General features: G+C 39.6%; 1 non-coding gene across 1 annotated transcript; it reads right to left on the reverse strand.

The window, feature by feature from the left end:
• Positions 1-7,138: 7,138 nt before the first annotated feature.
• On the reverse strand, positions 7,139-7,211 carry TRNAA-AGC (transfer RNA alanine (anticodon AGC)). Its single transcript has one exon. It is a non-coding gene; the product is annotated as a tRNA-Ala (tRNA).
• Positions 7,212-11,960: the final 4,749 nt, after the last annotated feature.

Raw genomic sequence — 11,960 nt, forward strand, 5'->3', positions numbered from 1 at the left:
TGTAAATCCACTGGGGTAACTGGGAAACAAGTCCTAATGATATTAAAGGATTGAGGTTTATCCGCATTTACTGTGTCAGCTACTGAGGTGAACAGCATGAGTCTTTCTGCAGCTTCAACCCCCATCACACTCCATGTGTGAAGAAAACATCCTCCATAAACACTGTAGCATGGAGAACAGAAGAAAAAGATTCTGGAGAGGTTATGCGAGAAAGATCTACTGTATTTGTCAAGACATGGAGGGGAGAGACTTGAGGGAGAGGAGACAAAGACACTGGGAAGTCTTGAGCCCAGTGTGGCAGACACAGAAGAGATTTTGAATTAATATCTGATAAATGCAAGAATAAAATCACTCATTTATCTGTATTTGGTAAATGAACGAATGTTACATGCGTGAGCTGGTGTGAAGAAAACAGATGATGAGACTATGTGCTAAGTGAAAGCAAGAGCTTGTGATATTTTCATTGAGAAAGAAATCTGCTTCTCGTATCTGGTTTCCCTCTTTAAAGTTACGTGATCTGAGGAAAATGGTTTAACTCCTCTGAGCTTCAGCGTCATCTATAACACTGGGGTAATAATACTTGGGGAAGCTGGGAAACTGTATCGACCAACTTACATTAAAAATTAATAAACAGTCAGTATAATTTCTAGCACATAGTGCTGAAAAAGTCCTTGAACATGCAGTATTGTTCACCTTTAAGGAAAAGGCTCTCAAGGTCTAAGGAGAGGTATCAGCACAGTTTTGTTGCCATTGGCTGATTTGCTCATTTATTTTGTAGCAACAAGCTTCTGTGATGATAAAAATGAAATAAAGTTTAAAAAGCAAAATAGATGGTGGAGAAACACAATGGGGATGCATAGCAAGGTGTGATTTTCTAGGCAAAATGGATTTGTACAAAAGAATATAGTAGTAAAGGATTTGTGCCTGATTCTTGTTGTATTATTTTTGAATCTCATTTAGCCTGTGTTCTAATTCCCCAATTGTGGTAATCCTTCTCCCAACAAGATTATTTCTTTGCACCATGAACATTCTGGTCAGATTCTCTGCTTAACCATCTTGACCTCCTGAGCACTCATCTTTGTACTGAGACCCTGATATATGCCCAAATCATGCCCTTCCATAGGAGGGCTTCTTGCTTTGCCCAGGGAGCATTCAATTTTTCAAGCCATTTAGGGCTCTTTCCTCACCCAGGGTCTATATGAAACCTTAGAGGGAAGCCTGTTCTTTCCAGGAAGAGAATCCTGGTGGGTTCTAACCTCAACCTGTAAATCCACTAAGCAAGCTCCTACTGAACACTGATGATGCAAGCTCAATCCAAGAAGCCAGCACTCCACAGGGGGAAGGCAACCAAAGCAGTAGCTAATGCTTACTGAGCAGTTCTTATTGATCAGATCCATCTCTAGGTGGTGTGATCCACCCCAAAAATCCCACAGTCCTTATTTCCCATGTAAAGAAAGAAGAATGGAAGAAGGGGAAGCTAAATGAGAGCTTCAAAATGACAACTTCCCTGATTCTTCCCCTGAAAACTGAGTGTGTCACCTCCACACTGCGAAATCCTTTACTGTCTAATGATTCTCTCCCAGTAGATATCATCACATGACTTCTTATTTATTTTTCTTGTTTGCTTCCTGACTGTTTCTCCCCACTCCTCCCAAATATGATGTAGTATCACAAAGGTGAGAATATCTGAGTTTTATTCACTGTGAATTGATGTACCCAAAACAGTCTCTTAACAAGGTATGTGCTTGAGAAATATTTGTTGGATGATTAAAAAAATAAGTGTTCACCCACCCCACTCCATAATTATGGCTGGATGACATTCAGAGCAGACAATTGGAAGAGAACTTTCCCCTGCTTCCCCTGTCAGCTAGAGAGGTAGACATATGACATAGCTTGCAGTTTCTCGTGTAATTTATATCTCTTCACCACCCCTTGTACTCAAACCACTGAGAAGTCAAAAGAAGGAAAAAGTGAAAGAGAGAGAAAAGAAAGAAAGAAAGAAAGAAAAAAAGAAAGAAAGAAAGAAAGAAAGAAAGAAAGAAAGAAAGAAAGAAAGAAAGAAAGAAAGAAAGAAAAGAAAAGAAAGAAATCTCACTTTTAAATTTTAAGCTAATATTTGGTCTGTCTTGAAATCATTATCTCATAGCATTTGTGTTCCATTATTTATCACACCTATTTTGTTTCCCTTAAAGGAAATAATGGCAAAAGCTGTATCTTGTCTGATGTTCAAACTCAGGACCTTCAGAATATGAGATTGACAGGTGGCCTGCTACTCTAAGAGAGCAACTGTTCCCAAGAGCTGACATTCAGATTATCACATCTCATTTCCCACACGCTGCTGCTTTATCAATTCCTAGCTTTTAAAGAACACAATCAATGCTACTTGGAAATCACTCCTTATCAACCAATGATGCACTGGAAGACTTTCCCACTCAGGACAGGTGGAGTCCACCTGTTTCCAGTATTCTCATAATGATAGGACCTTCTGGCCTGGGGGACCAGAAACAATTGTACCTCTTACTGCCTTTTTTCCCTCTTGTGGCCCAATGATGTAGCTTTTCCCTTCTTCAGAGATCTTATTCACTCTTCCTTTCCATAGTCTCCTTTGTTGATAAGAAACAGAGATAGTGCTCAATTCATGATAGTTCATTGAGTGACCAACTGAATGAATGAAGGAAGAAATAGCGTTCCAAGGTGTCTCCCGTTCATACTACTCTTACTGTGTGTCTCCACTTGCATCTATATGACTGGAGACATTCACTCAACAAAAAACACAAGCTGAAATTATAGTCAAATCCTCCCTTTTTTTCCCCCAATTTTTTGTGCCATGAATTATACTAGGAGACTTAGGGAGTTTACTGGATGTAGTCTGACTGAATTCTGCCAAAAGAGCTATGTCTTAGTCTGCACTTTATGCACTTTTTAGAAGTAATAGAGGCTGAGATAAGTTAACTATTGTTTCTAAGGTGCCAAAGCTGCTAAGTGGGAAAGCCCGAATTGAGAAGCAAATATTTTTACATTTTAAATGTGATTTTTTTCCCGCTGTACCAGCTCAGTTATTCTGCCCATTTTTTTGCACTTTAGCCCATTCTTTTGCATTTTAGCCCATTCATTCATACACCAAATATCTAATTCCAGAGCTCTACTTACTTTTTGGCTTAACTTTTTTTGTTGTTGTTGTTTTGCTTTTTGTTTTTTGACAGAGTGTCCTCTGTCACCCAGGCTGCAGTGCAATGGTAAGACCTTGGCTCATTGCAACCTCTGCCTCCCGGGTTCTAGTAATTCTCCTGTCTCAGCCTCCTGAGTAGCTGGGACTACAGGTGCCTGCCACGATGCCTGGCTAATTTTTGTATTTTTAGTACAGATGGGGTTTCACCATGTTAGCCAGGCTAGTCTCAAACTCCTGACCTCAGGTGGTCGGCCCACCTTGGCCTCCCAAAGTGATAGGATTACAGGCATGAGCCACCCCTCCCGGCCTGGGTTTTAATTTCATTTTAATTTAATTTTATTTTATTTTACTTTTTTTTGTGTGTGACAGGGTCTCACTTTGCTGTCCAGGCACTACTGACAGGATCTCCATTCGCTGCAACTTCCGCCTCCCGAGTTCAAGTGATCCTCCCACCTCAGCCTCCTGAGTAGCTGTGAATACAGATGTATACCACCACACTCATTTTTGTATTTTTTGTAGAGACAGGGTATCACTGTGTTGTCCAGGCTGGTCTCAAACTCCTGACGTCAACAGATCCGCCCATCTCGGCCTCCCAAAGTGCTGGGATTATAGAAATGAGCCACCACATCTGGCCTTGGACTTATCTTTCAAGTCAACTTTGGCTCATTGTCTTCCTTCAAACACCATATTCAGGGATTTGTCAAATAATGAACACTATTCTTCCACAACTCTTTTGAATCTATCAATTACTCTCCACTCATTTAGTACATATTCACTGGGGAGATGCTCTGTGCCAGACACTGTAGTAGGATCAGGTAATTCGGAGGAAGTATAGACACCCCACACCTCAAAAGAAGACAATATAAATATGGACGATGGAAGAGCCACTTCGAGATTCACCGTTTTCAGTCTTTCTGTCATTTTTTAACTAAATAACTCCTTCAAAAATATCTTAAAATAACTAAATAACTCTTTCAATAATAGCACTCTTCTATATGCTGGACTACTCTTAATTTTCTGGTTATAACATGATCTTACTTTTTTTTAAATTTTTTTCTCTGCTTTCTGCCTAAATTTTTATTTTGCGTTATGAAGTTGATAGGTCCTTTACTGGATGGTGTGGTTCAATTCTCCAATATGCTTGCTGATTTGTTTTCTACTAAGTCTACCAATTACTGAGAGAGGAGTGTTAATGACAGCAACTATAATTGGATATTTCTGTTTTTACTTGGCATATCCAATTTTGTTTATGAGTTTTGAAGCTCTGTGTTCTCGTATACATTTGGGACAGTATTCCCCTGGAAAACTGACAATCATTTGGCAGCCCTCATTATTCCTGAAAAGTTTCTCTACTTTCAAATCTACTTTGTCTGATTTTTTATATATACTTCACAGCTGTCTTTGATTAATGGTTGCATGAGGTATCTTTTCCCACTCTTTTCTTTCAATCTGCTATATGACTTTGATTCTTATATGTAAGTGTATTGCAGGTGGCTTTCTTTAGTGAGCATATTTATTTTTAACACATTCTGATGATCTCTAGTTTTTAGTTAATGCATTTAGATAATTTACATGCAATTTTATAGATAAATTTTTAGATAGGTCTATTATTTAATAATTTATTAACCTTTTTTCCCTTTGTTTTAACTCATCTATGTTCCTCTTTCTATCTTGTTTTGGTTTATTCAAATCTTGTTAGTAAGTGGTCTAGGGTCTACCATATACATATATAACCTTTCACAGTATAGTTAGAATCAATATTTTACCATTCAAATTGATTATAGAAACTTCATCAAGATTTAGGCCCATTACACTTACCCTTTTATCTTATGTATGTAGTACATCTAGATACAATGACAACTGCTTCAGATACAGTTACAATTTTTGCTTTCAATTATCAAGCATACCTTAAGGATATCAAGGGAAGAATAACAGTCTGTTAGGTCTACCTAGACATTTTCTATTTCTGCTTTTGTGTCTTCATTGATGATGTTCTAAGTTTCCTTGTGGTATCACTTTTCTTTTTTTTTTTTTTTTTTTTAGAGACAGAGTCTCGCTCTGCCGCCCAGGCTGGAGTGCAGTGGCCGGATCTCAGCTCACTGCAAGCTCCGCCTCCCGGGTTCACGCCATTCTCCTGCCTCAGCCTCCCGAGTAGCTGGGACTACAGGCGCCCGCCACCTCGCCCGGCTAGTTTTTTGTATTTTTTAGTAGAGACGGGGTTTCACCATGTCAGCCAAGATGGTCTCGATCTCCTGACCTCATGATCCGCCCGTCTCGGCCTCCCAAAGTGCTGGGATTACAGGCTTGAGCCACTGCGCCCGGCCAGTATCACTTTTCTTATCTCAAATCTTTGCTAATTATTTTCCAGCAGTCTTGCTAGGATTGAGAATGTATTTATTTACCTTCCAATGAGAATGCATTTATTTGCCTTTATGTCTGGAAGATACTTTTGCTCCACATAGCATTCTGGGTTGACATGTCTTTTTCTTTTGGTACTTACTGAATGTTATGACATTTTTTTCTGGCTCCTGGGATTCCTGATGAGAAATCTACAATCATTCATATAGTAGTTTCTCTTTCACTTCCCTTTAGCTGCTTTCAAATTGTTTTATATTTTCTTAGTTTTCAGCAGTTTGATTATGATATGTCTTGCTATGGGTTTCTTTGGGTTTATCGTGCTTGACGTTTACTGAACTTTAAAAATCCGGTTTATATCTTTCGATAAATTTGATACATTTTCAGCTATTAATTCTTCAAAGTTTTATCCCACAAAGACCTCTCTGTCCTCTTCTTTCCAGATTATAATAATGTGAATGCTAGATGTGTTATTTTTTATTTTTCCCTGAGCCTCTGTTCAGGGACGAATAAAATCCTCCTTTCTCTCTGTAGTTCAGATTATGTGTGTATCCTTGTTCTGTTTTCAAGTTCACTGACTTTTTCCTTAGTCTTCTGCATTCTGTTATTCAGATCTTCCAATTAAGCTTTTTATTTCCCCTAATAGTTTTGGTTAATACATTTTTTAATTCTTAAGTTAAAATTGGTGTTTATATATTCCAAATATTTGGTGAGACTTTCCAACTTTTGATTCACTTCATGAATGCTATCCCGTAATTCTAGGAGCATTGGTATAATAACTGCTTTAATGTATGTGTCAGATGATTTTGACATCTGCGTCCTCTCAGTATTGTTATTTGAGGGTTCTCTTTGCCTTGTGAATTAAGATCTCCCTGTTTTTTCAAATGCTGAATATTTTGGGGTTGTAACCTCCTGGGCTTCTTTGGATTATGTGATGAGACACTGTGTCTTGTTGAAATCTTAAGGATAATATTGCTGTTTTTGTTTTTGCAGGCACACAATGGCCTTGTATTTAAGTTCCAAGTACCAACTAGCCTTCCATGTGTTGTTCTTTCAAAGACAACTCTATTTGAAAGCCTTGACACTACTGTTCAGAGATCTCTGGAGTGTGTGCCACCCAGTGGTCAGGGAGGACTGGAAAATGGGCCATTGCTCAGTTCAGCTCTCAGGCTCTTTTTTGGTAAGATGTTTGGGATTAGAGCCACTTATTCACAGCTGACAGGTGCATCTACAAGTTCACAAACAACTTTATGTGTTTGCTTTCTACAGTATCTGTCCAGGCACATTCTAGTGACTTGAAACATCCTGGTTTCAGTCCTCTCACCAGAAAGCTGGGGCTGTACTTACCCAAGTGGCTTTGCCCTGCCCTTTTCACAATTGTCTCACATTCAAGCTGCAGGCAGAAACAGGGAGAAAAGAGCAATTGCATACGTCCCTTGGTTTCGCAGCTCCTCGAAGAAACAGAAAATTAATTACACAGTAGATCTACGCTATGCTGAATACCAAGAGTGAGCTGTCACCAGCACTGTGTTGTTGCTGCTCCTACAACTCGGACCAAAGCAGCATCCTGCTCTCAGACACTAACTTGCGTTTGGAGACCCAAATAATAAAGTTTGGAGAATGTGGGCATCGATCCCACTACCTCTTGCATGCTAAGCAAGCGCTCTACCACTTGAGCTAACTCCCCATATCAGAGGAGCTTTATTTATCCTTAGTGGGTGACCTGGAACACAGGTGATTTCAGGGCCTTCACTGCAAGACCAGGGCTTTACTAAGAGCAGATCTTCTCATTGATGGTCCAGGGCAAGAGCGCAGTGGCTACTCATTCTCTGCAAAGAAGGAGGAGAAAATGGAACAAGGAGAAAGTCACAAAGGGAAAACTTGTGCTGCCAAAATGTCAAATTTAGGGTATTCCAGGACAGAAAAAGGCATGTCCTGGCAAAGGAGGAGGTGCCTACACCTGCCCAGCTAAAGTGTCACTGATTTTTTAAAAATGATTAAATAACTGAAAATGATTAAATGATTTTGTGTGTGTGTGTTGTGCGTGTGTGTGTTTATAAAAGTGGGATTGCATTATCACTTCTTCCTTGTAGCTGAGAGTTGTGAGATGGTACACATTTCTGGAAGGCAAAAAGCTCCTGTTGTTTTCATAACTAGGCCCTTTCACGAATGAGGCCAGCGTGCTAACCACTCCCCTAGGAAATTTCTGGAGATTGCTTCTTTCACTTACATCTGAGAAATGGGTTGCCTCCTTGCTAAGGTGTGTCATGTACTAGTTACATGTCCAAGTATATGTCAGAACAACAACAACAAAATTACAGAGCAGAGCCATAAAGAATAAGAGACAAGATCATATCAGAGTGTAAGAATATGTAAAATATCAGCGTGTAAGAATCAAAATTTAGCTATGCAGAGAAGGAGTGGACATATGTTGGAGAAAACCAGGCTGTTTGTAGGAATTTCTGTGTGAATAAATAAAACTGTTCAATTTAAGTGGAGAGAGAGAGAGAGAGAGAGAGTGAAATACACATGGAGGGAAGCAGTGATTGAAAAGCTTGGTCTCTTAGAGATATGTTGGGAGAGTATTATGAAAACTTAAGATAAATTGAGAAAATCCCAGGCAAAATGCTTAAATAATTAAAACAACATGTTATAAAAAGTGTTTAGTTTTGAATGTCAGAGCTTAAACGAAGAAAACAAGAATTGGATTTAAAGGGAAAGAAGTCATAAAGATATTAAAGGATTGAAGTTTACCCACATTTATTGTGTCAGCTCCTGAGGTGGACAGCAGGAGTCTTTCTGCAGTGCCCATAACACTTCATGCTGAAGAATACATCTTTCATAAACACCGTAGCATGGATGACAGCAAAGGAAGAAAAACATTCTGGAGATGTTGTGCAGGAAGGATTTACAGTATTTGTCAAGACATAGGGTGGAGAGATTTGAGGGAGAGGAGACAAAGACACTGGGAAGTCTTGAGCCCAGTGTGGCAGACACAGAAGAGATTTTGAATTAGTATCTGATGAATGCAAGAATAAATCCACTCATTTATCTGTATTTGGTAAATGAACGAATGTTACATGCGTGAGCTGGTGTGAAGAAAACAGATGATGAGACTATGTGCTAAGTGAAAGCAAGAGCTTATGACTTTTTCACTGAGAAAGAAATCTGCTTCTCGTATCTGGTTTCCCTCTTTAAAGTTATGTGATCTGAGGAAAATGGTTTAACTCCTCTGAGCTTCAGTGTCATCTATAACACTGGGGTAATAATACTTGGGAAACATGAGAAACTATGTCGACCAACTTACATAAAAATTAATAAACAGTCAGTATAATTTCTAGCACATAGTGCTGAAAAAGTCCTTGAACATGCAGTATTGTTCACCTTTAAGGAAAAGGCTCTCAAGGTCTAAAGAGAGATATCAGTGCAGTTTTGTTGCCATTGGCTGATTTGCTCATTTATTTTGTAGCAACAAGCTTCTGTGATGATAAAAATGAAATAAAGTTTAAAAAGCAAAATAGATGGTGGAGAAACACAATGGGGATGCATAGTAAAGTATGATTTTCTAGGCAAATTAGATTTGTACAAAAGAATGCAGCAGTAAAGGATTCGTGCCTGATTCTTGTTGTATTATTTTTGAATCTCATTTACCCTGTATTGTAATTCCCCAATTGTGGTAATCCTTCTCCCAACAAGATTATTTCTTTGCACCATGAACATTCTGATCAGATTCTCTGCTTAACCATCTTGACCTCCTGAGCACTCACCTTTGTACTGAGACCCTGATATATGCCCAAATCATGCCCTTCCATAGGAGGGCTTCTTGCTTTGCCCAGGGAGCATTCAATTTTTCAAGCCATTTAGGGCTCTTTCCTCACCCAGGGTCTATATGAAACCTTAGAGGGAAGCCTGTTCTTTCCAGGAAGAGAATCCTGGTGGGTTCTGACCTCAACCTGTAAATCCACTAAGCAAGCTCCTACTGAATACCGAGGATGCAAGCTCAATCCCGGAGGCCAGCAGTCCACAGGAGGAACGCAACCAAAGCAGTAGCTAATGCTTACTGCGCCATTTCTATTGATCAGATCCATCTCTAGGTGCTGTGATCCACCCAAAGAATCCCACAGTCTTTATATCCCATGTAAAGAAAGAAGATTGGAAGAAAGGGAAGTTAAATGATAGCTTCAAAATAACAACTTCCCCGATTCCTCTCCTGAAATCTGAATGTGTCACCTCCACATTGTTGAGTCCTTTACTGCCTAATGATTCTCTCCCAGTAGATATCATCACATGACTTCTTATTTATTTTCTTATTTGCTTCCTGTCTGTTTCTCCCCTCTCCTTCCAACTATGAGGTAGTACCACAAAGGTGAGAATACCTGCGTTTTATTCACTGTGAATTGATGTACCCAAAACAGTCTCTTAACAAAGTATGTGCTTGAGAAATATTTGTTGGATGATTAAAAGAATAAAAGAGTTCACTCACCCCACCCCATAATTGTGGTTGGATGACCTTCAGAGAAGGAAGAGAAGGAAGGAAGGAAGAGAACTTTCCCCTGCTTCCCCTGTCAGCTAGAGAGGTAGACATATGACACAGCTTGCAGTTTCTTGTGTAATTTATATCTCTTCACCACTCCTTGTACTCAAACCACTGAGAAGTCAAAAGGAAAAAAAGAAAGAAAAAAGAAAGAAAGAGAGAGAGAGGAAGAGAGAGAGAGAAAGAGAAAGAAAGAAAAGAAAGAGAGAGAAAGAAAGAAAGAGAAAGAAAGAAAAAGAAAAAGAAAAAGAAAGAAAGAAAGAGAAAGAAAGAAAGAAAGAAAGAAAAGAAAGAAAGAAAGAAAGAAAGAAAGAAAGAAAGAAAGAGAAAAGAAAGAAAGCTCACTTTTAAATTTTAAGTTAATATTTGGTCTGTCTTGAAATCATTATCTCATAGCATTTGTGTTCCATTATTTATCGCACCTATTTCATTTCCCTTAAAGGAAATAGTGGCAAAAGCTGTACCTTACTGATGTTCAAACTCAGGACCTTCAGAATATGAGATTGACAGGTGGTCTGCTACTCAAGAGAGCAACTGTTCCCAAGAGCTGACATCCAGATTATCACATCTCATTTCTCACACACTGCTGCTTTATCAATTCCTAGCTTTTAAAGAACACAATCAATGCTACTTGGAAATCACTCCTTATCAACCAATGCTGCACTGGAAAACATCCCCACTCAGGACAGGTGGAGTCCACCTGTTTCCAGTATTCTCATAATGATAGGACCTTCTGGCCTGGGGGACCAGAAACAACTGTACCTCTTGCTGCCTTTTTTCCCTCTTGTGACCAATGATGTAGCTTTTCCCTTCTTCAGAGATCTTATTCACTCTTCCTTTCCGTAGTCTCCTTTGTTGATAAGAAACAGAGATAGTGCTCAATTCATGATAGTTCATTGAGTGACCAATTGAATGAATGAAGGAAGAAATAACCTTCCAAGGTGTCTCCCATTCACACAACTCTTACTGTGTATCTCCACTTGCATCTATATAACTGAAGACATTCACTCAACAAAAAAACACAAACTGAACTTACAGTCATATCTTCCCTGTTTTATCCCCAATTTTTTGTGCTATTAATTATACTAGGAGACTTAGGGAGTTTACTTGATGTAGTCTGACTGAATTTTGCCAAAAAAAACCATGTCTTAGTCTGCACTTATCCACTTTTTAGAAGTAATAGAGGCTCAGATAAGTTAACTGTTGTTTCTAAGGTGCCAAAGCTGCTAAGTGGAAAAGCCCGAATTGAGAAGCAGATATTTTTACATTTTAAATGTGATTTTTTTTCTGGTCGGGCGCGGTGGCTCGCGCCTGTAATCCCAACACTTTGGGAGGCTGAGGCGGGCGGATCACGAGGTCAGGAGATCGAGACCATCCTGGCTAACATGGTGAAACTCCGTCTCTGCTAAAAAAAAAATACCAAATATTAGCCAGGCATGGTGGCAGGTGCCTGTGGTCCCAGCTACTAGGAAGGCTGAGGCAGGAGAACGGCGTGAACCCGGTAGGCGGAGTTTGCAGTGAGCCGAGATTGCGCCAGTGCACCTCCAGCCTGGGTGGCACTGGAGGTGCCGTCTCAAAAAAAAAAAAAGGGGGCCTTTTTTTCCCTCTGTACCAGCTCAGTTATTCTGCCCGTTCTTTTGCACTTTAGCCTATTCATTCATACACCAAATATCTAATTCCAGACCTCTTCTTTACTTACTTTTTGGGCTTAACATTTTTTCCCCCCCACAGTGTCACTCTGTCACCCAGGCTGCAGTGCAATGGTAAGATCTTGGCTCACTGCAACCTCTGCCTCCCAGGTTCTAGTAATTCTCCTGTCTCAGCCTCCTGAGTAGCTGGGACTACAAGTGCCTGCCGTGACGCCCGGCCAATTTTTGTATTTTTAGTAGAGACTGGTTTTCG

This window comes from Macaca fascicularis, chromosome 4, assembly GCF_037993035.2.
Source record: "Macaca fascicularis isolate 582-1 chromosome 4, T2T-MFA8v1.1".
NCBI lineage: Eukaryota > Metazoa > Chordata > Mammalia > Primates > Cercopithecidae > Macaca > Macaca fascicularis.